The 4480-nt window shown below is 46.0% G+C and overlaps 1 pseudogene; it reads left to right on the forward strand.

Annotated features, from left to right (window-relative positions):
• The first annotated feature begins 2658 nt into the window (after window positions 1-2658).
• Window positions 2659-3300, forward strand: LOC101058343 (large ribosomal subunit protein uL13-like; annotated as a pseudogene).
• The last annotated feature ends 1180 nt before the right edge of the window (window positions 3301-4480 follow it).

The following is a 4480-nucleotide window of genomic DNA, read 5'->3' on the forward strand; positions in this document are numbered from 1 at the left end:
CTGGCTGCTGGCCAGAATACACTCATGTGAACCATCCATGCAGCCTGGGCTTCCTTCCATACCAATTTGGTTCCAAGGGTGAGCATTCCAAGAAAGAGAACCAGGCAGAAGCTGTGTTGCCTTTTTGTGACCTGGCCTCAGAAGTCACATAGTGTCATTTCTACCATACTCTCTTGGTTGTCTTGATGCCTAGGATCAAGAGGAGTGGTTACAGACTCCAGCTCTTGGAATGGGAGTGGTACATGATCAGAAGAGCAGGGGGAATGGGAGACATTGATTGTCACCGTCCTTTTTGTAAAATAGTATGCCACAGGGAGGCAATGACTGGAAGGAAGGCATGCGGGGGATTCTGGGGGGCTATTAGTGCTGTGTTTTTTAAATCTGCATGCTGCTCACAGCCAGTTGCATAATTTTTTTCTTTTTGAGACAGGGTCTTGCTCTGTTGCCCAGGCTGGAGTGCAGTGGTGCAATCTCAGCTCACTGCAACATCCACCTCGCAGGTTCAAGCCGTTCTCGTGCCTCAGCCTCCCAAGTAGCTGGGACTACAGGTGTGCACCACCATGTCTGGCAAACTTTTGTATTTTTAGTAGAGAGGGGGTTTCACCATGTTGGTCAAGCTGGTCTCGAATTCCTGGCCTCAAGTGATCTGCCCACCTCGGTCTCCCAAAGTGTTGGGATTACAGGTGTGAGCCACTGTGCCCAACCCAGTTGCCTAATTTTTAAACTACACCACAATGTCATTTCCAGAGTTCCAGACTTCTATTAATTCCTTCAAATCTTAGCTTTACTGTCCTCTCCTTCACAAAACCACTAATGACATCCTAAACTCCCTCAATAACCTCTGCTCTCTCAGCTCCATGAGGCCTAGTGATACCTCTATTATAGGAAATATTACCTTATCTTAAATTGTCCAGGTTATGTGTCTACCCTCCACTCTAGGACAGAGGTCCTCAATTTTTTTTTTTTTTTTTTTTTTTGAGGCGGAGTTTCACTCTTGTTGCCCAGGCTGAAGTGCAATGGCGGATCTCAGCTCACTGCAACCTCCGCCTCCCAGGCTCAAGCAATTCTCCTGCCTCAGCCTTCCCAAGTAGCTGGGATTACAGGTGCCCGCCAACACACCTGGCCAATTTTTTGTATTTTTAGTAGAGATGGGGTTTCACCATGTTGACCATGGCTGTTCTCGAACTCCTAACGTCAGGTGATCTGCCCGCCTCGGCCTCCCAAAATGCTGGGATCACAGGCGTGAGTCACCGCACCCGGCCGTCCTCAAAGATTTTTTATCACATCCATGAGCTGCATCTCCGCTGTATGTATGTGTGTGTGTACATATATACGGATACAGTGGTAATTTACAAACTGTACAGTATTAATAGGCACAATATAAAACATGCGCTAAGACAGAAATGCTTAAAGGATGAGACAAAATTGGTTGTACTCACGCCTGTAATCCCAGCACTTTAGGAGGCCGAGGTGGACAGATCACGAGGTCAGGAGTCTGAGACCAGCCTGACCAACATGGTGAAACCCCGTCTCTACTAAAAATAAAAAAAAAATTAGCCGCTTGTGGTGGCACGCTGCTGTATTCCCAGCTACTCAGGAGGCTGATGCAGGAGAATCTCTTGAACCCAGGAAGCGGAGGTTGCAGTGAGCCGAGACGGTGCCACTGCACTCCAGCCTAGGCAACAGAGTAAGACTCCATATCAAAAAAAAAAAAAAAAAAAAAAAAAAGTGGTTGTAAATAGACTTTCTAATATTTTCCTACACCTAAAATGTTTGTCTTGAAAAGCCCCAGAAAACCAGGACCACCTTCAGAGACTATTACCATGACCACAAATTCCACAAGGACAGGTAACAATCTGTCTTACTCACCTCAGTATCCCAGCCACTGAATGAGATGTGAAAATGTATTCAATTGTACACCAAACATGTATTACAGAATGGGAGAAAATATTTGCAAACTCTCCATCTGACAAGAGATTAATAACCAGAATATAGAAGGAGCTCAAACAACTCAATAAGAAAAAAAAACTTATAATCTTATTTAAAAATGGCCAAAAGATCTGAATAGACATTTCTCAAAAGAAGACATACAAATGGCAAACAGGCACATGAAAAGGTGCTCAACATAACTGATCATCAGAGAAATGCAAATCAGAATTACAATATCATCTCACCCCAAGTAAAATGGCTTTCATCCAAAAGACAGGCAATAACAAATGCTAGTGAGGAGGTGAAGAAAAGGGAACCCTCGTACACAGTTGGTGAGAATGTAAATCGGTACAGCTACTACGGAGAACAGTATAGACGTTCCTCAGAAAAAGTAAAAATAGCTGGGCGCGGTGGCTCATGCCTGTATGCCTGTAATCCCAGCACTTTGGGAGGCTGAGGCGAGTGGGTTGCCTGAGGTCAGGAGTTTAAGACCAGTCTGGCCAACATGGTGAAACCCCGTCTCTACTAAAAACACAATAAAATTAGCTGGGCATGGTGGTGTGTGCCTGTAATCCCAGCTACTCCGGGGGCTGAGGCAGGGGAATTGCTTGAACCATGGAGATGGAAGTTGCAGTGAGCAGAGATCGCACCACGGCACTACAGCCGGGCAACAGAGCGAGATTCCAACTCAAAAAAAAAAAAAAAAAAAAAAAAAAAAAAGCTTTTCCCAAGCGGCTGCCGAAGATGGCGGAGGTGCAGGTCCTGGTGCTTGATGGTCGAGGCCATCTCCTGGGCCGCCTGGCGGCCATTGTGGCTAAACAGGCCGGAAGGTGGTGGTCGTACGCTGTGAAGGCATCAACATTTCTGGCAATTTCTACAGAAACAAGTTGAAGTACCTGGCTTTCCTCCGCAAGCGGATGAACACCAACCCTTCCCGAGGCCCTACCACTTCCGGGCCCCCAGCCGCATCTTCTGGCGGACCGTGCGAGGTATGCTGCCCCACAAGACCAAGCGAGGCCAGGCCGCTCTGGACCGTCTCAAGGTGTTTGACGGCATCCCACAGCCCTACGACAAGAAAAAGTGGATGGTGGTTCCTGCTGCCCTCAAGGTCGTGCATCTGAAGCCTACAAGAAAGTTTGCCTATCTGGGGCGCCTGGCTCACGAGGTTGGCTGGAAGTACCAGGCAGTGACAGCCACCCTGGAGGAGAAGAGGAAAGAGAAAGCCAAGATCCACTACCGGAAGAAGAAACAGCTCATGAGGCTACGGAAACAGGCCGAGAAGAACGTGGAGAAGAAAATTGACAAATACACAGAGGTCCTCAAGACCCACGGACTCCTGGTCTGAGCCCAATAAAGACTGTTAATTCCTCATGCGTTGCCTACCTTTCCTCCATTGTCGCCCTGGAATGTACGGGACCCAGGGGCAGCAGCAGTCCAGGTGCCACAGGCAGCCTGGGACATAGGAAGCTGGGAGCAAGGAAAGGGTCTTAGTCACTGCCTCCTGACGTTGCTTGAAAGCACTCGGAGAATTGTGCAGGTGTCATTTATCTATGACCAATAGGAAGAGCAACCAGTTACTATGAGTGAAAGGGAGCCAGGAGACTGATTGGAGGGCCCTATCTTGTGAGTGGGGCATCTGTTGGACTTTCCACCTGGTCATATACTCTGCAGCTGTTAGAATGTGCAAGCATTTGGGGACAGCATGAGCTTGCTGTTGTACACAGGGTATTTCTAGAAGCAGAAATAGACTGGGAAGATGCACAACCAAGGGGTTACAGGCATCGCCCGTGCTCCTCACCTGTACTTTGTAATCAGAAATAAATTGCTTTTAAAGAAAAAAAAAAAAGAAAAAGAAAAACTGAAAATAGAACTACCATATGATCCAGGAATCCCACTGCTAGGTATATATCCACAAGAAAGAAAATCAGTATATGGAAGAGACATCTCCACTCCCATGTTTGTTGCATCATTGTTTACAAGCGCCCAAATTTGGAATCAACCTAAGTGTCCATAACAGATGAATGGATAAAGAAAACGTGGTGCATATACACAACCGAGTACTATTCAGCCATAAACAAGAATGAGATCCTGTCATTTGCAATGACATGGATAGAACTGGAGGACATTATATTAAGTGACATAAGCCAGGCACAGAAAGGCAAACTTGACATATTTTAACTCATTTGTGGGAGCTAAAATGTAACAACTGAACTCATGGAGATAGAGAGTAGAAGGATAGGTGCCACAGGCTGGGAAAGGTAGTGGAGGGGAGAGGAAGTGGAGATAGTTAATGGGTACAAAAATACAGTTCGACAAAATGAATATCTAGTATTTGATAACACAACAGGGTGACTACAGTCAGAACTGATTTGTTGTACATTTTAGAATAACTGAGGGAGTACAATTGGAGTGTTCATAACACAAAGAAATGATGAATGCTTGAGGTGATGGATGCCCCATGTACCCTGATGTGATTATTACACACACACCTATATCAAAATAACTCCTGGACCCCAAAAATATGTACATCTACTATGTACCCACAAAAATG

Source organism: Pan troglodytes, chromosome 20 (assembly GCF_028858775.2).
Source record: "Pan troglodytes isolate AG18354 chromosome 20, NHGRI_mPanTro3-v2.0_pri, whole genome shotgun sequence".
NCBI classification, from domain to species: Eukaryota; Metazoa; Chordata; class Mammalia; order Primates; family Hominidae; genus Pan; species Pan troglodytes.